Genomic DNA, 20883 nt, shown 5'->3' with positions numbered 1-20883 from the left:
CCCAAGTACTTAAACGTACTCACATTTTCCAATTCCTCACCATCCAACCTCGCTGTCCATTCACTGACTTCACCTCTCTCAGAGACCATCACTTTACTCTTCGCTACATTCACCTTTAGATTCCGTTTCTTACACACTTCCAAACTCATCCACCAAGCCTTGCAGCTCCCCTTCGTCTTCACTCAACAACACAGTATCATCTGCAAACAACAGTACAGGGAGTTTCCAAACACTACCCTCTCTCACCAGGGCCACTCCAACATCCACTACACTACCTTGTACCTCTTTTATTACCCATCCCATGTACAGATTGAACAACCATGGAGACATGACACATCCCTGTTTCAACCCAACCTTCAAAGAGAAAAATTCACTTAGTTCACCATCCACACGCACTGCAGCCTTTGCACCATCGTACATACTCTTCACAGCATTCAACAACTTCCCATCTACTTCATATATTATTAATATTTTCCATAATCCTTGTCTATCCACCGTCATATGCTTTCTCCAAATCCATGAAAGCCGCATACAACTTCTTTCCCTTCTCTAGAAACTTTTTCACTAAAGATCTAAGAATGAATATCTGATCTACACAACCTCTTCCCTTCCTAAAGCCTCCCTGTTCTTCTCCAACTAATTTCTCTGTTCTTTCTCTAACTCTGTCAATAAGTATCCTACCATACACTTTTCCTATTATACTAAGAAGACAGATGCCCCTATGATTACCACACACTTCTTTTTCCCCTTTTCCTTTGTACAAGGGAATAATTATACCTGACTTCCAATCCTCTGGGACTCTACCTTCCTCGCAGGCCAATCTGCACATCTTCCACATCCATTCTACTACTATCTCTCCCCCATGGTTCAGCATTTCACCACACACTCCATCAATTCCTGGGGCTTTCCCCGATTTAACTTTCTTCATTGCTTCCACAACTTCTATCCTACTGATTTCTTCCTGTCTTCTCACCTCTCTCCTTCTCCCAGCCATTCCCCAGCCACTTATACTCGCATTACTTCCATCCTCTATGTTCTCTATGTTAATAAGTAAATGTTTAATTTGAAGTGTGACGTCACTGGTGCATTATGGGAGCAACGTTGAGAGGTGCTGGAGATGAGTGAAGATTTTATTCTTTACGGTGTTAGTCTACTTCTTATTATGGTAATTCTTATGCCCCTGTGTTTATCAGTGATTGCTGTCATTATCGAGAGGTGTAGTCGGCTGATGTAAGTTGTAATTATTAGCTATAAGGATGATATACGGCGGTGTGTATCTCCAGGTGACCAAGATGTCCCTTTAAACTGGAGTAAGCAGTGCTACTTAAATCCCCTGATATTCACACCATCTGTTTAGGTTTTAAGGTTGAATGTGATCCTGTACATGGGCAGGCATAGTAGGTTAATTGGCTGGAAAAAATGAGGGGATGTGTGTAAAAACTGTAATGGGTAGTTTGTTTACATAGGGGATATAAACTCCGTGAGTCCCTTTAACTCTTGCAATCCCGGTGATGCCCTTTTCAGTTTATTCATAGTGCCAGAAGGCAATTTTATTCAACTTATGCAAAGTCTCTGCTATTGCAGGAGTTCATTGAGGCTGTGCCTAACACCCTACACTTCCAGAAGTCTATACAAAGCTAAATATAATCATGAGATGGCATGAAAAAAAAAAAAAAAAAAAAAAACTGCTCTGTGAGTTAAACTAGTGAAGACTGAAGGTATTAACATGTGTAGGAGAGACACTGGATAAAGCCTGACTGGAGATATAGTATATTGAACTGGAAGGACTGCATACCTTACATCCTTCATTAGCCATTGCTGCTACCTTTAAATAAGAATTATCATACTGAAGGTAATTACTAGCAGCCTTCATTAACATATTACTGTACTGTAATTAGGAGAGAGGTTTCATAAGTTGATTGGAAGTCAGGAGACAGCAGGAATATACCATTACTGTTGAGGGGGATGAATTTGTGTGTAGGCTATGATATAGGAAGCATATCTCAGAATATGGATGTACAAGGTTAATCATATCTTGTATAGTACTTACACTTTCAGATTTGATAGCTTTTCCTTTTGTAATCTACTGAATGATGCAATCAGTTCATGATTACACATTATATAATCTCAGACTTCATCTGTGTCATTGTAGTTGGCTCACCTTGACAAATTTTAGTCCTTCTGCTGCTTAGTTCCTGTATCTAAGTGGCAGAATAAGACAGTATTATGGTTTTGCATCCTCCCCATAGATCTTCATTGTGATTTGCATGATAATCTAGTCTTTATCTCTAGAAACAGCTCAGCATTCAAGGTGGAGATGCCAGGTTTTTGTCAGTTTAGGGTGGACATGTAGTCTATATGGTTTGTCTTTATTGTTTTATGTATTCATTATTATTATTATGATTATTTTTTACTGTGGATCAAATTTAGCGATTCATCTCTTCCGTTTATAAATCGGTACAACAGATAGGCTTTCATTCTCAGAGTATGACCACTGAGTACTGTACTGTCTTCCTGTGCAGTGTATATTTTGTCATTTGTACTCTCATTATAAGTTTCATTAAAGAATTTGTATCATATGTTTAGTTTCTGTGTCACTCAGTGTGTTAAGTTTATGTAATATATGGTTAATCGTTTAAGTCCTGCCGTTGGATAGCAGTCTAAGTTGCAGTTTTTACTTTCTCCCTTTATATAAGTAGCAACTGCTCTATATTCTTTCCATAGCACTTGTTCATGATTAGCATTAAACTGCAGGCTTAGGTATTCCAAGTAGCTCAGGAAATTTCGAGATATCTCCTCCTAAAGCGACATTAATAGGTACATGAAAATTTAGTTTAGTCTATGCATGTTGTTCAATTTCCCATTTTTTGTAACGTAAAGAAATAAAATACAGTAGAAGTTTTAGCCGCTACCCTTACGGGGGCGCGGTAGCATGGTCAGTATAGTGCTGGCTTGCTAATCAGGAAGACCCGGGTTCAAGTCCCGGTGTGATAGAGGTTTCTTTAAAATGTGGCTGAGGGAAGTTTGCGTAGCAGGCTTTCCTTAAAACCACAAGGCCCCATTACTTACACTTCAGCTCACACACCAAGACACTTAAACACACTACTTGCTACATACACACACACACTACTACATACACACATCAAGACGCACGCACACACACGACACGTACACAGCCACCTACACACACAGTAGACACACCACACACACACAAGACACGTACACAGCCACCTTCACACAGGAGACACACCACACGCACAAGACATGTGCACAGCCACCTTCACACAGTAGACACACCACACCACACACACACACACAGAGGGTGGGACAGACACACCACAGGCAGACAGAGAAGGGTATATACAAAACACAGGGAGTGAGAGAGGAGGGGGTTTATTAAAAAGTCCAATTTTGGTATACCTCCTGTGGCAAAATTGATATAGCCCCCCCTTTAATATTTTTTGGATATTTTCATTTAGTGCCCCCCAGGCCCCAGACCCACTCGGCTGAACCAAATTGTCTGGCGTCAGCTGGAACATGATATACCAGAGTTATGTCGGTCGTGAGGGGATTAATGGTGACAGTGTAGTAACTGTCAGGCTCCTATGACTCACTCAGCCGAACAAAATCGTCTGTCAGCTGGAATGGAATACTAGAGTTGTCCCAAGCACCAGAGGGTTAAGAATCTTAGTGAGAGGGAGTGACATACTGACCATTCAAGGGTTCCTTTTTATGCGTGTGTGTGTGGAAGGGTGGGGTAAAGGTGAGGTAGGGTGGGGTAAAGGTGAGGTGGGGTGGGGTAGATTGTAAGCGGGGATTAACCCAAGGGGGATTTTGGGGGGGACATTACCGGACAGGTAAGGTCAGATAGGAATTACACCTGACCTGTCCGGTAATGTGCGCCCCAAAATCCCCCTTGGATTAATCCCCGCTTACAATCTACCCCACCCCACCTCACCTTACCCCACCCTTCCACACACACACGCATAAAAAGGAACCCTTGAATGGTCAGTATGTCACTCCCTCTCACTATCTTGACCACTGAGTGATGCTCGGGACAAGCATCACTCAGGGGATTAAGATTCTTAACCCTCTGGTGCTTGGGACAACTCTAGTACCCCATTTCAGCTGACTCAGACGATTTTATTCGACTGAGTGAGTCATAGGAGTCTGACAGTGTCAATACCGTCACCATTAACCCCCTCACGACCGACATAACTCTAGCATCATGTTCCAGCTGACGCCAGACAATTTGGTTCAGCCGAGAGAGGATCCTAGGATCCTGAGAGACACTATAACATCACAAACAAAATACAAAATGCCTTCCCTCCATCTTGAACGTACCATAATTCATTTACATTAAGTAAGCTCGTATTTTCGTATTTTTGCAGCTTATTTCATGTATCTTAGTTAAAAGAAAAAAATACTACGAGCCGGTGAATAAAACCAACACTTGTAGACGAAGAATATAATTACCAAACAGTTTCGGTGGACACTGCCACCATCTTCAGTGGTCAAGATAGTGAGAGGGAGTGACTTACTGACTATACAAGGGTTCCTTTTTATGCCTGTGTGTGTGTGGAAGGGTGGGGTAAAGGTGAGGTGGGGTGGGGTAGATTGTAAGCGGGGATTAACCAACGGGGTTTTTGGGGGGGGACATTACCGGAGAGGTCAGGTGTAATTCCTATCTGACCTTACCTGTGTCGTAGCAGGAAGGGACGTCTCTTCCTGCTACGACACAGATAAGGTCAGATAGGAATTACACCTGACCTGGCCGGTAATGGGCCCCCCAAAATCCCCTTGGGTTAATCCCCGCCAATCTACCCCACCCCACCACCTTACCCCACCCTTCCACACACACACACAGGCATAAAAAGGAACCCTTGTATAATCAGTATGTCACTCCCTCTCACTATCTTGACCACTGAAGATGGTGGCAGTGTCCACCGAAACTGTTTGGTAATTATATTCTTCGTCTACAAGTGTGGGTTTTATTCACCGTCTTTGATTATCACGCAAGAGTGATTCATCCAGCCAATACTACGAGCTCTGTATCTTTTCATAGCCCTTCTTCGTGACTAGCATCGTATTCTAGTTATCTATAGTTACAACTGAGCATTCAAGTTGGAGGGATCACAACTTTAAGCAATTACAGTAAACAAACAAACAAAAAGCAAGTGTCGTCCTCTTGACCTCTCGTCTTCGCAGGAATGCAGCGGTGGCGCCATCTTGTGCGTGGAATGCGTGAAGTGCAGGCTCTTGAGTGGAAGGAGCACGGAGCCACGGGAGACTTAATAACATTCGCTAGTCAGCCAGTCTAGAAGCCTGGGACATTTGCCTGAAATAATAATAATAATAATAATAGAAATAACAACAAAACCAGTAATATACAAAATTCAATATCTTAGTCACTCGATCTGTCCATTCCGCCTCTTCAGTACGAGACGCATTTCTGTAAGCTATTTTTTCCAACATGGGAGGTTCGATACGTTTGATTAAGCCTATCCATAAGACTCCTAAAGCTGAGTAAATGCCTCTGAAAGTTGCAAAATATAAAATATAAAACGTCTATATGATATAAAAACCTTTGTTCACCTCCGGGATTCGATATGTGGCGCCTAGACCAAGTGTGACGTCATGTTTACACTTTGCTACCTTTAGACGATTTCCTGGAGCTTAAAGAAACCCTCTCGGGATGATGGGACAGACACAATAACCCCTTCAGACAGAGAATGACTTAGTTACTTTGTTCTAGGTAACCGGACGATTTTATTCAGCTTAGGAGGTCCCCTCGTAGTGATGGGGTTGATGGTGACTGTATCTAACCCCTCCAGTACGAAATTTCTTTCCAGAGTTGAAGAAAATCGTCTGGAGGAAGAAAGATGAATATGGAAAAAAGTGTTAATGTGGACAATTAGTTAGATAAGATTGGTTTGGTTAAGGTAGGGTAGGGATGGGACGGTTGTGGCAGGGTGGGGTAGCGTTGGGTCGGTTATGGCCGGGTGGGGTAAGGTTGGGTTAGTTTTGACAGGGCGGCGTAGGATTGGGCCGGTTTTGGCAGGGTGGGGTAGGACTGGGTCGGTTTTGGCAGGGTGGGGTAGGACTGGGTCAGTTTTGGCAGGGTGGGGAAGGGTTGGTCGGGTTTGGCAGGGTGGAGTAGGACAGGGTTGGTTTTGGCAGGGTGGGGTAGGATCGGGTCGGTTTTGACAGAGTGAGGTTAGATTGAGCTGATTATGCCGAGGTAGGGTAGGGATGGGTCGGTTATGGCAGGGTTGAATAGAGGTGGGTCGATTAGGGCAGGCGAGGGTAAGCATGGGTAGGTTATGGTTGCGTTGGGGAGGGTAGGATAGGTTATGGCAGGGTAGGATATTGCTGGGTGGTGGTGGGCTGGGTAGGGTAGGGCTGGGTAGGATAGTGTAGGGCTGGGTAGGGTAGGGTAGGCTGAATCAGGGTAGTGTAAGGTACAGAAGAGAGGTGGGTATAACTGCCGTTTAGTTCCGTCATATCCAACGCCTATTTCACTCAGTTATACTACACTGTCTCATAAAATTTGGGGCGATCTTCTCTACGATTTTTGTTCTTCCCCGCTTAGTTCAGTCCTTTACTTCATTCATGACCCTTGGCTTTCCTTTTTATTTTTTTATTTTTTTATGAGGTGGAGCGAAGGTGCACGAGGCTTGACCACCATTAGTCCAGAATATTTAAGGGTAGGCCACCAAGCTACGCCCTGGTAACGTCTACACGTCAAAACATCTGTCCACCTCTGGGACTTGAACTGCGGAGCGCTGGACGTAGAGCTCCCGGTCGCGGATGTCACTTTTACACTTTGCTAGCTTCTGACGATATCCTAGCTTCAGAAAACCCTCTTAGGATGACGGGACAGAATCATTTAACCCTTCAGACCAAGAACGATTTATTTACTTTGTCCTAGCTGACCGCACGATTTTATTCAACTTAGGAGATCCCCTGACAGAGAAGGGGTTGATGCTGGCTGTATCTAACCCCTCAAATTCAAAATCCCTCTCCAGAGCTGAAAAAAATCGTCTGGAGAAAGAATGAAGAAAACTGAAGAAAGTGTTAGAGTGTAAAATGAGTTAGATAAGATTGGTTTGGCTAGGGCAGGGTAGGGTTGGGTCGGTTATGCCAGGGTGGGGTAGGGTTGGGTCGGTTTTGGCAGAGTGAGGTAGGACTGGGATAGTTTTGGCAGGGTGGGGTAGGACTTGGATGGTTTTTGCAGGGTGGGGTAGGGACGGGTCGGTTATGGCAGGGTGGGGTAGGGATGGGTCGGTCTTGGCAGGGTGGGGAAGGGACGGGTCGGTCTTGGCAGGGTGGGGTAGGGACGGGTCGGTCTTGGCAGGGTGGGGTAGGAATGGGTCGGTCTTGGTAGGGTGGGGTAAGATCGGGTCGGTTTTGGCAGGATGGGGTAGGATCGGGTCGGATATGGCAGGGTGGGGTAAGATCGGGTCGGTTTTGGCAGGGTGGGGTAGGAATGGGTCGGTTTTGGCAGAGTGAGGTAGGACTGGGATAGTTTTGGCAGGGTGGGGTAGGACTTGGATGGTTTTTGCAGGGTGGGGTAGGATTGGGTCGGTTATGGCAGGGTGGGGTAGGGATGGGTCGGTCTTGGCAGTGTGGGGAAGGGACGGGTCGGTCTTGGCAGGGTGGGGTAGGAATGGGTCGGTCTTGGCAGGGTGGGGAAGGGACGGGTCGGTCTTGGCAGGGTGGGGGAGGTACGGGTCGGTCTGGGCAGGGTGGGGTAGGAATGGGTCGGTCTTGGTAGGGTGGGGTAAGATCGGGTCGGTTTTGGCAGGATGGGGTAGGATCGGGTCGGATATGGCAGGGTGGGGTAAGATCGGGTCGGTTTTGGCAGGGTGGGGTAGGGATGGGTCGATCTTGGCAGGATGGGGTAGGATTGGGTCGGACATGGCAGGGTAGGGTAAGATCGGGTCGGTTTTGGCAGGGTGGGGTAGGATTGGGTCGGTTTTAGCAGGGTGGGGTAGGGATGGGTCGGTCTTGGCAGGGTAGGGTAGAGATGGGTCGGTTTTGGCAGGGTGGGGTAGGACTGGGTCAGAGTTGGCAGGGTGGGATAGGTATGGCTCAGTTTTGGCTGGGTGGGATAGGTATGGGTCGGTTTTGTCAGGGTGCGGAAGGGTTGGGTCGGTTTTGGCAGAGTATTAGTTAGGTTTCGGTTGGTTTTGGCAGGGTGGGGCAGGATTGGGTGGGTTTTGGCATGGTGGGGTATGATTAGGTCAGTTTTGGCGGAGTGGAGTAGAATTGAGTTGGTTTTAGTAGGATGGGGTAGGGTTTGCTCGGTTTTGGTAGAGTGGGGTAGGATTGGATCGGTTTTGGCAGGGTGGGGTAAGATTGGGTCGGTTTTGGAAGGGTGAGGTAGGATTGGGTCGGTTTGGACAGGGTAGGGTAGGTGTGGGTCGGTTTTGGCAGGGTGGGCAAGGATTGGGTCACATTTGGCAAGGTGGGGTAGAATTGGGTTGGTTTTGGCAGAGTAGGGTAGGGATGGGTTGGTTATGGCAGGGAAGGGTAGGATTGGGTCGGTTTTGGCCAGGTGAAGTAGGATGGGGTCGGTTTTGGCAGGATGGGGTAAGATTGGGTCGGTTTTTGGCAGGGTGGGAAAGGATTGGTCGGGTTTGGCAGGGTGGAGTAGGACTGGGTTGGTTTTGGCAGGGTGGGGTAGGATTGTGTCGGTCTTGACAAGGTGGGGTAAGGTTGGGTTGGTTTTGGCAGTATGGGGTAGGGATGGGTCGAGTTGCGTTTGGGAGGGTAGGATAGGTTATGGCAGGGTAAAGATAGGGCTGGGTGGTGGTGGACTGGGTAGGGTAGGGCTGGGTAGGGTAGTGTAGGGCTGGGTAGGGTAGGGTAGGCTGAATCAGGGTAGTGTAGGGTACAGAAGAGAGGTGGGTATAACTGCCGTTTAGTTTCGTCTTATACAACGCCTATTTCACTCAGTTATACTACACTGTCTCATCAAATTTGGGGCGATCTTCTCTACGATTTTTGTTCTTCTCCGCTTAGTTCAGTCCTTTAGTTCATTCATGACCCTTGGCTTTCCTTTTTTTTTTTTTTATGAGGTGGAGCGCAGGGGCACGAGGCTAGACCACCATTAGTCCAGAATATTAAAGGGTAGGCCACCAAGCTACGCCCTGGTAACGTCTACACGTCAAAACATCTGTCCACCTCTGGGACTTGAACCGCGGAGCGCTGGACGCAGAGGTCTCGGTTTGCGGATGTCACTTTTACTCTTTGCTAGCTTCAGACGATATCCTAGCTTCAGAAAACCCTCTTAGGATGACGGGACAGAATCATTTAATCTTTCAAGCCGAGAACAACTTATTTACATTGTCCTAGCTGACCGCATGATTTTATTCAGCTTAGGAGATCCCCTGATAGAGATGGGGTTGATGATGGCAGTATTTAACCCTTCCAGTTCGAAATTTCTCTCTACTGTAGAGGTGAAGAAAATCATCCGAAGGTAGAGAGAAGAAAACAGGAAAAATAATGTAGTGGTGAAAGGGCTGTACAGGGGAGGGTAGGTTAAAGTAGGGTAGAGTTGGGTCGGCAATGGCAGGGTAGGGTAGGGTAGGCTGAAGTAGGCTAGTGTAGGGTTGAGAAGAGTAGGGTAGGGTAAATTGAACTGAATAAGTATATACAATAAAATCTGGCGATACAACAACCAGGGTCATATGCCGCCGGACGACAACGAAAATAAAAGCACTCGAAAAGATGAAATACACACACACACACACACACACACACACACACACACACACACACACACACACACACACACACACACACAAACACACACACACACACACAAACACACACACACACACACACACGGGATTTTAATCCATCAGTACATACGAGAATCGAGACACTGTGAGAGGAAACATGTTCTAAAAAAATAGCAAAGAGCCGCCTGTGAGGAAAGAAAGGCCCCTCTCTCAGGAAAGTAAACACACGGTTGCACCCCTGAGAGGAGCCAGGGAGCCATCCTTGGTACACGCACAGGACAAACAAGAAAGGTTGGAACATCCACATCCCCCATGGCAGCCTTCACCCTGTACCCAAACGGATGTGGATAGCGAGGATACGGCGAGGCAGACACTCCCTCCGGAACAAAGCCAACAAAATCTTCCTGAACTTTAGCAAAGACGAAGACACTAAGGACACTAGTTTGAGGCACTCCCTCCTCTTGAGGATATGAGGGAAACAAGGTAGCACCAATAGGGAAAAATTCCATAATCAGTAAAGGCAACCTACCACGCAAACCAAGATGGTGACCTGCAATACCTGGCTTGTGAAACGGTAGGACAACAGCCCCCCGCCAAGAAGCAGGAGTGGACGAATCTCTCCAAATTCTATTTATAAGACTCAGGAGGAAAGACACTGCTTCATCATCCAGGTACCTCAGCACTGAATGTGGAATATTATCGACTCCGGAGAAGTGCCATGACAGGGAAAGGGTAGACCAAAGTTTACAACAAGACAAAGGGATGTAAGTCTCTCCGCCCCCAGAACGGATATCCAACACCTTAATCTCCTCCACCTCCCTAAACCTGGCAAAAACCGAAGAACGAGTATCCCTACAGGAGACCTCAGCGGTAGGATAGGGTAGGGAACGCTAGGGCAGGGTAGGCTGGGGTAGGGTAGTGTAGGGCAGAGAAAAGTAGGTTAGGATGGGTTGGTTTAGGCTAAAGTAGGACAGAATAGGAGAGGGGTAAAATGTGCCTAGTCCAGGAACGAAAAATATATCAGTTATCCATGTAACTAGCGTTTTCTATTTCAGTAGATTATTTTCTTGTCTGCCAAAAGTATCGTGATGTACGAACAATGAGATTAGATATCGAAACTGTAAGATGTGAATTAGTTACAAAGACGGTATTTTGTTTTGGCTAACGTTACATCGATACGTTCAGCTAAGAGCAACTCGGCAGAACTGAACAGTATATGACGTGCTAGATGAACGCTGTGACCGGAAAATAAATATATATGTATATATACTTCAGCATACAGTAAGCGATTTTATGTTAACTGAAGAGAAGCCACCACAGCTAATGGGTTAAGTTTACACACACACACACACACACACACACACACACACACACACACACACACATACACACACACGTTGCGAAAAGTTTCACTGACGAAGTGGGTGGTTACTGTCCCCTTGAGCAAGGGGACTGATGTGTGCGTGTGTGGTCACAGCCTTGCCCTTAGATCGGACTATATGAGCTCTCAGCTCCCTTCCGGGAGGGTAAAAGCTGACGATCACGACCATCAAGTGATCCTGACCGACCCGGTGAATAACACACACACACACACACACACACACACACACACACACACACACACACACCATTACTTGCAGCTGGCTGGCCTATCATACAGCCATATCCTATATTCATGAAGTACAACACATCTTACATTTATGTAGAATGTAAAAAAAAAAAAAAAAAAAAAGATGGTTATATAATACAGAACTGGGAAATATGATGATGATGATGATGATGATGATGATGATGATGATGAGAGGGGAGTAAACAGGGTGAGATGAGGAGAATGAGAGAGATGGATGGACATAACAGTGAATGTATTATGTATATTAACCTGACAAATGCCGAAGTAAGCTGGTAAGGGTGAGGTAATATGGAGCCTGACCCTACCGTGACACCATATAATTATTGATTTATCCACCGATAGATCTATCTATCTATCTATAGCCCGACGCCCTAATCCCGCAAAGAGTGGCCGCAGACAAAACGCCTCCAAGTCGCTCTGTCACCCACCATTTGACTACCCTCCCCCCAACTCACCCCCCCCCCTCATATACCTCTCAACTCCATCCCTCCACCTCATCCTCGGTCTACCCCTCCCTCTCCCTCCCTCCACTTCACCTACATACACCCTCTTAGTCAGTCTTTCATTCTCCATTCTCTCCACATCTCCAAACCACCTCAGTGTATTTCTCCTAATCTTCTCAACCACATCCACATCCACCCCACAACGTTCCTCCACTTCTTCATTCGTCAACCTGTCCCTCCATGTCACTCCACATGCTCCTCTCAAGTAACTCATTTCCACTGCTCTCACTCTTGACTTGTTCCCCTCTTGCAAGGTCCACGCCTCGCTTCCATACGTCAGGGTAGGGATCACAATACTATCATGCAGTGACTTCTTAACTTCCATACTCACCTCCCCATTTCTCATCATTGCTTTCAGTGAACCAACAACCTTCCCTCCCTGCTGTACCCTTTCACGCACTTCATCCCCCAAAGTTCCATCCTTACTCATCACACTACCCAAGTACTTGAATGCACTCACACTCTCCATATCCTCACCATCCAACCTCACTGTACATTCTGTGACTTCATTCCTCTCAAACACCATAACTTTACTTCTGTTTACATTAACTTTCAGCGTCGTCCTCCTATACACTGTCCCAAACTCATTCACCAAACCTTGCAACTCCCATTCATCTTCACTCAACAATACTGTATCATCAGCAATCAGCAACACCGGAATCTTCCAAATCTCACCCTCATTCATTAGAGCCAACCCCACATCCACTGCCCTACCTTCCACCTCCTTCACAACTCCCTCCATGTATATATTAAACAGCCATGGGGACATCACACAACCCTGTTTCAGTCCCACATTGAGATCAAAGAACTCACTCAGCTCACCATCCACTCGCACCGTAGCCCTAGCTCCTTCGTACATACTCTTCACAGCATTCAACAATTTCCTCTCCACTCCAAATATTCTTAATACCTTCCACATACCTTGCCTATCTATTCTGTCATAAGCTATCTCCAAGTCCATGAAGGCAGCATACACTTTCTTTCCCTTCTCTAGATACGTCTCCACTAAACATCTTAGAACAATTATCTGATCTACACACCCTTTTCCCTTCCTAAATCCCCCTTGTTCTTCTCCAACTAGCTCCTCTGTCATATGCCTAACCCTATCAATGAGTATTCTACCATATATTTTACCAGTCACACTAAGAAGGCAAATACCCCTATGGTTACCACATACTTCTCTCTCCCCTTTTCCTTTGTATAAAGGAACAATTATACCTGATTTCCAGTCCTCTGGAACCCTTCCCTCTTCCCAAGCCAATCTATACAACTTCCATATCCATTCCACAACAATCTCACCCCCATACCTCAGCATTTCACCACACACTTCATCAATCCCTGGGGCCTTTCCCAACTTAATCTTCTTCATTGCTTCCACTACTTCCGCCCTACTGATCTCTTCCTCCCTCCTCTCATCTCTCCTTCTCCCAGCCATTCCCCAACCACTTATACTCGCACTGTTGTCACCCTCTACATTCAACAAATCCTCAAAGTGCTCCTTCCATCTCCTCACTGTAGTGGAAGGGTTAATGTAATGTGTGTGTGTGTGTGTGAGAGAGAGAGAGAGAGAGAGAGAGAGAGAGAGAGAGAGAGAGAGAGAGAGAGAGAGAGAGGTGGGGGAGTTGATGAAATAATGTGGAAAAATACTACGTGTCTTGTAATCACTCACCTGCATTGCCAAAATTCTATCTCTTGAGCATTCTTACTTGGTGTGCATCTCCCCCTGCCTTCGACCTCCATTTTTCTAACGCTGTGTGTCCAGGTACAGCATGGTCTTGACGTTGGCTTGCTTGTTTGACTATCTTGCGTTGGTGTTCAGCCTTTGGTTCCTTCTCTCTGAAAAATGAAATAGTGTTAGTATATTGTATTGCTGGCACTTACTGTTAGGAATTTGGCGGAGAGGAACACGCAGAGAACATCAGGAAAAAGGTAATGAAAATAAAATAAGAATACTGTATAAATAAATGAGGGAAACCTGTCATAGAGGTATCCAGGAAAAATGGCCTTGGGTTCATTCTTCCTTGCATAAAAAAAATACACAGAAATAATACAGACTCCTTCAATACGTCGTCTTAATTTAGTCCTTAATCTTAAAACTATGAGACCAAAGGAGAATTAAAGACCTCAGTCTCCTCTACTCCTGCCAGCGTCTAGAGATTTCTCCTAAGATGGGTGAAGCTCTACTGAAGGGAAGAGGCTGTGTGTGAGTGTGTGAGTGTGTGTGTGTGTGTGTGTGTGTGTGTGTGTGTGTGTGTGTGTGTGTGTGTGTGTGTGTGGAGGTGTGCCTGTGTATGGAGGTGTGGCTGTGTGTCTCTGTAGGATATTGCACAAACCATCTCCATAACGTGGTGTCTAAATATGTATATCAACATTTCGTAAAGCCTCTTATTTCCTAAGTACAGAATCACCCACTGTCTATCAATAAAGATAATATATACTTACATATATTCACACCATATTACTTCTACCAATGACATACACACACTCTGACACATAAACATAACCAATACTTTACAGTATTTCCACTTTCACAAACATCACACTCCCTACACACCCATCCCATTCCCAGATGTACTTTGCCAGCATGTGGTAGTTAATTCTGCCTTTCACTCTCCCTCATATTTCTCCACTTTCATATGCATCATCCCTCCTACGGACACTCATCTCACACTGGCACCTCGTCAGCATGGTAGTTAATTCTGGCTATCACTCTCCCTCCGACTGTAAGGTCCGACCCTACACTGAACGTAGCATAGATTAATAAAGATATTTATTCAAGTAAAAACTCCGGGATTATGTTAAGCTGAGATAAGACCTTACAGAGCAACAGAAAAGAAAAATCAATTGACTCGCCACTATGGATGTATTTATATCTCGGTGCTCTTTCTTATATTTAAAACTAATCTCTGGAGGGGTGACCACAAACAAACCGCCTCCATATTACCCTGTCATGCATCATCAGGCTGCCTCTCCTTCAACTCACACCAGCATCGTTCATATACCTCTCCACCGCATCCCTCCACCTCATTATTCTCGGTCTCCCACTACTCGTCTCTCCACCTAACTCACATACACTCTCTTATACTCCTTTCACTCTAACTTGTCCTAATATTACTGTCTCTGTCTTCAGTTCTGAGCTGTAGCAATACGAATACCAGAATATGACGCGCAAAATAAATAAATAATAAGCATCATGGTAGGAACGTACGTAGAACCGTAGTACTGTATTATATTTTCCTGCCACTGAGCTACATGAAATAAGCTACAAAGGGACGAAAACCTGGGCCAAGTTAAGGTGGAAGAACTATAGGTAATCTCTCAGTCTTCATTCCACATGGCCAAACTATCTCAAGGTACCTCTCCCAACACCCTCCAACGCATCCACATCAACACCACAGCGCATCTTTACTTTTTCAGATTAATACAGACGATTTGGCGCAGCGGAGAGAACTCGTAGCTATCAAAGAACGAATGAACAGTATCCTCGCTTACCCTTCTGTACCTCAAGAAGACGCGGAAGCTGTTTGCACACTATAATTCTATCACCGAGTTAATATACACATAGCACCTGCGTCCTCCCCCTTTCTCGGTTAGAGGGTGACTGATGGGATTCGGAGCTTCAAGGGTTCACAGAGTTCCAGTTCGAGACAGAAGACTCATTTCAATCATGCTCGATAACATTTGCTTTACTGTATATTTCATTTTAACTATACTCTTTTCACTTATGTGTTATATACTTAAACATTATCATTATCTTTACATTAACCACTTCGCTTTGAGAACGTCTCTTTGCCTCTGTTCATATTACTGTCAGACGATTGTAATTATCTAGAGTAAAACCTGTTGAAAATGATCACTTATAGCATCATCATCCATTAACCTCTACGTAAGATGCGCCTTTTTAATTATATCTGCCACCGAGTCTCAAGATATTAATATATATAAAATGCCCGCCGCCGGACCATCCACCCCGCCACCCCCCACCCCACCACCGGGCCACTACCACCCCACCACCCCAGGAAGGGACAACGGGGGGGCTAATGACCCAGGGCAAGAGGGTCACCCAACCACCACTGACCTGTGCCCCTTCTCCCCGCAACTGCCCCACACCAGGTGAGCCTGGATCGGAGACAACCTCACCGGCGGGCTAACCATCGACAGCGGATGTTACATGGCTCCCAGCACCAAAGGCCAAGGCGCCGGAGGCGGAGGTCCACCACTTGTTTCGTAACATCATTGTTCGTCACTTGGGGTCCCATCAATTGTACACCGACGGCTCCAAGTCGAGTGAATGTGTGGGTGCCAGTGTGTGGTCGACTGAATGTGCACTTAGGTATCGGTTGCCGACTCATACATTTGTGTTTACCTCCGAACTTTTTGCTATTGACAAAGCCATAGACTATGCTCTCAATTCTAGGCATGACTCATTTGTCATATTTTCAGATTCAAAATCAGCCCTTCAGGCAATTGCATCTTGTACTACGGACTCTCACGAGATCCAGGGCCGCATCGTTAATAAGTTGCATTCATGCAACAAGTCATTCACACTGATCTGGGTGCCTGGTCATTGTCGTATCTACGGCAATGACCAGGCTGACTTACTTGCAAAGTCGGCTGTAGAGCTCGAGGAGACTTGGGACGTTCCTCGTGATCTACGGTCGAGTCTCTCTCTCGGAAAGAAATCAATAAATCTTCTGTGGCAAGGTCAGTGGACCAGACTTAATATTCCAACTTGTAAGCCGTACCTGGGCGACTGGGACACTGTCACCCGTCCCAGTCGCCTGGAAGAAAAAGTGTTGGCACAGTTACGGCTCAATGCCACCATTTTAACTCACATGAAACCATATATGGAAAGACGCTTCCCACCGCACTGTGACATCTGTGATGCGGTGTTATCTATCAGTCATATCATCCTGCGCTGTCGGCGATTTATTCTTGAACGTGCTTCACTTATAAATTACTACGGCGCAGCAGACGTCCCCTTCACCCTTTCCACCATCCTGGGTGATGGGGACAATGTTATGACTGATAAATTGATGACTTTCTTGAGAGAGACCGGACTGATCAGAGTGATGTGCCTTTTTTACTGTGTGGTTATGGTTTTTATGAACAGTAAATATGTATATATTGTAATATTAATTAGGGTTGACAGTTGACATATTTGAAATAGTTCCTCCTTCCACTGATCTATTTCTAATATAGATGTCCCCTACATTAAGCCAAGTTCCTCGCCTGACAGTCACCAGCTGATGAGTGCAAGTGTGCAATATAGGAAGGTATTGGGCACTTGCAGTCGATGGTGGTCTGCTGGGCGAGGTTCTTCAGTTTTTGTATAAATTATGTAAATACATTATACCATCTTGCTTAAGTTATTCTAATTAGGGACGACAGCTGACGTATATGGAAATGTTCCTGACTCGTCTGGTTCCCTTTCATATATTGATGGCCCCTATATTAGGTTGTGCCTCGACTGACAGTCACCAGGTGATGAGTGCAGGTATGTCATGTAGAAAGGCATTACGTATCTGCAGTCGATGGTGTTCTGTTAGTCGAGGTATTTTTACCATTAGTGTAGGTCTAGCTATTTGTCTCTGTAGGATTTAGTATAGGTTAGCGATTTGTCTGTTAGGTGGTTAGTTTTAGGGTCTTTAGATTAGTTTGTCTTTATGATATAAGGTATAAAAAATATAAAACCAAGAAAAAAATTAAAAAATAAAAATAAAAAAAATAAAAATAAATAAGATTAAACTTATTATATATATATGTACGTTTGCATGAAAGTGTGTCTGTATGTATGCATGGAAGTGTGTGTGTGTGTGTGTGTATGTATGTATATAGATATATGTTTGTATATATATGTATATATGTTTAAATGTATATATATATATATATATATATATATATATATATATATATATATATATATATATATATATATATACACGGCCTTAATAACCAGGGGCTTCGGCCCCAATGGTTGATAGGCCGGAAAAAAAAAAAAAAAAAAACAGACCTTCAGTCGCCTCCCTAACACCAAAAGGGAGGGTGGTAGGGAGGGGAGATATTGTTTGTGAGCCAGGGGATGCAGCTAATGATGGCATACCGTGTTAAGCAGTACAGGCTTCGCGACACCTTTTCCATAACGACTTATTCTGCGTATTAACATTCAATAACCATTTAGTATATTACTGCTATAAGGTGGAGGCGTCAACGTTTGTACATTTCAGGGTATGGGTGTGTTTGGTGCTGCCCTTACGCGGAAATATCAGGCGATGTGGAGTTGCCCATTTGCCCTCGCCTCTCTGCCGCCCGAAGGGAGCGCGGAAAGGCGTAAATTTTGAGCCTGGGGTGGCTGCTGCTAGCCTCGTAGGGTATGTCCACACTGCCGAATATCTCGAGACAGCTCCGGAACATTTATGGCGCTGTGTAACCAGGCCACAGCTGCCATTGGGGGTGCGATAAAATGTAACATAGTCCATAACCTGGCCCCACATATCAAAATTCATGGTTATTGATTATTACATAAAGTATAATAAGAAGGCCAGTTGGCAAGGCTACTGGCATATTGGAACCCGACCCTCACGAGGTAATGATGTGAGTAGTTATTCACTCGTGCAGCCAGTGCCGAGTGATGCTTTGCTATGGAGTAGTGCCAGGCAAGGGTACTCCACCTTAGTGAATTACTGCAAGACCAGCCTTTGTTGTGGAAGGCATCTGACATGACTTACAAAAACAAAGTAAAGAAAAGAGATGCACTGATGCTAACTGCAGAAATACTAGGTTGTACGAAAGACTATCAATCTATAGCTCGACGCCCTAATCCCGTACAGGGTGGCCGCAGACAAAACGCCTCCAAGTCGCTGTGTCACCCACAATATGACTACCCCCAACTCACTCCTCCCTCATATACCTCTCACCTCCATCCTTCCACCTCATCCTCGGTCTTCCCCTCCCTCTCTCCCCCTCTACCTCTCTCACATACACTCTCCTCGTCAGTCTCACTCTCCATTCTCTCCACATGTCCAAACCACCTCAGTGAACGAATGGCGATGTAGAAAATAACCTTCATAGCCTCAAGGGACAATTTAATCGTGGAATAGCCATAATAGAAACAGCATACAGGATACATGGAAGAATATATATATTTTTTTCTTATGCTAGGAAGAAGGAACCAAAGGCCAGGAACCCGCAATAACTGTTCCTTCCAAGAGAAAAACAAAATGCAAGAGAGAGCCAAATTCAAGATCCGATCATTTCGAGATGCCTGGACACACTCCGTCTGAAAGACTGGAAATCATAGCCAGCAGGAAATACAGACAGGGAGGCAGTTCCAGAGTTGACCTGTTGCATAAATGAAGGACTGGGAGTAACGGTTAACTCTTGCATTAGAGAGTTGGACAAAGAGATGGAGTTGGACAAATATCGTCAGAATGGTTCGCCTATGACCACTTTCCTTTCTTCATCTCACTCTCCACGGGAACCCATGGACACGACGAGCCAGAAGGAGGATGTAAGTAAAAGTAATTCTGCTTTTTGTAGCCAAATGGTTTCCTGTACGCCAAGAAACCATTTACAACGCTGGGTGGTAACCATATAACCAAACCACACGTGTCAACAAGTGGGTTGTGGAGGGTTAGTGCCCCTCCCCGTAAAACAACTAACTCAAAGACAAACCCCCACCCCTTTCCCGATTATGGCGTCTGGCAATAGATAGATAGATAGATGAATATTTTGAACAGTGCCTGGTGGTTCAGTGGATTCAGACGGTCCACTGAAGGTCCATCTATAAATAATGAACCGCCAAAAGGAATATCTTTAGAAATTACGGCAAATATGTGTGTAGTTCAGGTCCGTCTCTTTCTGTGTCTCTATCTCTGTCTCTGTCTGCCTGTCTGTCTCTCCCTAGTAAACGAGGAAAACAGATAAAAGTGTACCAGAGAGAGAGAGAGAGAGAGAGAGAGAGAAAGTGAGGAAGAGGTAGTAAAGAAGAGGAAAGAGAGAGAAATGGAAAGAGGAGCAAAGTTAGGAGATAGGACCAATGAGAGAGAGAGAGAGAGAGAGAGAGAGAGAGAGAGAGAGATGTTTGTTTAAAGAGAGAAATATTTAAGCAATTTCTATGCTCTTTTGGCGTACCTCTCTCTCTGGAGGGTAGGGAAGAGAGAGAGAGAAGAGAGAGAAAAGGAGGAGAGATGGAGGAAAATAGTGGAGAGAAGTAGAGAAGAGAGAGAAGGGGGAGGAGGAGAGATTGAGGAAAATAGTGGAGAGAAGTAGAGAAGAGAGAGAAACGAGAGGAGAAGAGATGGAGGACAGCAGTGGAGAGAAGTAGAGAAGAGAGAGAAGGGGGAGGAGGAGAGATGGACGAAAATAGTGGAGAGAAGTAGAGAAAAGAGAGAGAAGGGAGCGAAAAGGAGAGTTGGAGGAAAGTAGGGGAGAGAAGTAGAGACGGAGGGAAGAGAGAGACGGAGGGAAGTAATAAATTTTAAAGAGAAAGGAGTCACACCACAACGCTCCTTCACTTCCTCATGTGTCAGTCTGTCTTTCCTTTTTACTCCACATGCTCCATTCAGTAATCCCCTCTCCTTTCCCCACCCTCAGCGAAACACGAATATACAGGTATTCCTCACTTGCCATGACGCGAGACTGGTGTGCACTGGTACGTTGTGCGCATCCAGACTGTCAGGCACCGCGGAGCTGGGGCCGCTGGGCGGCACACGTGTTTACCCCCCACGTAACATTTAGTGACTAAGGCAGTGATCGTTGGTATGGCAGCAAGATGCGAATGTAGGGGTAGACGGCCTGGCGCCATGAGCTAACGAATCAGATGTACACTCCACACTTGTAAGAGCGACACTGCCGGTCGCTGTCTGGGCATGGGGGTTTTAAATGGGTAGAGGCAGACTGGTAGACGCCGCATTGGGGGCGGGGCTTGCAATAAAGAAAATTCCAACAAAATAGAGGGGAACCATATGTAACTTTGATGAATCTTTTACCGTCCATTGTC

At 45.4% G+C, this 20883-nt stretch overlaps 1 long non-coding RNA gene across 1 annotated transcript; it reads right to left on the bottom strand.

The window, feature by feature from the left end:
* Positions 1–5135: 5135 nt before the first annotated feature.
* Positions 5136–20621, bottom strand: LOC145409763 (uncharacterized). The gene is made up of 3 exons (XR_013899173.1): positions 20507–20621; positions 13552–13718; positions 5136–5338 (listed from the first exon to the last, which is right to left on the bottom strand). It is a non-coding gene; the product is annotated as an uncharacterized LOC145409763 (long non-coding RNA).
* Positions 20622–20883: the final 262 nt, after the last annotated feature.

This window comes from Coenobita brevimanus, chromosome 83 (assembly GCF_032717465.1).
Source record: "Coenobita brevimanus isolate Jiangsu-jjx chromosome 83, ASM3271746v2, whole genome shotgun sequence".
Taxonomy (NCBI): domain Eukaryota; kingdom Metazoa; phylum Arthropoda; class Malacostraca; order Decapoda; family Coenobitidae; genus Coenobita; species Coenobita brevimanus.
This window is presented reverse-complemented; position numbering and strand designations above follow the sequence as displayed.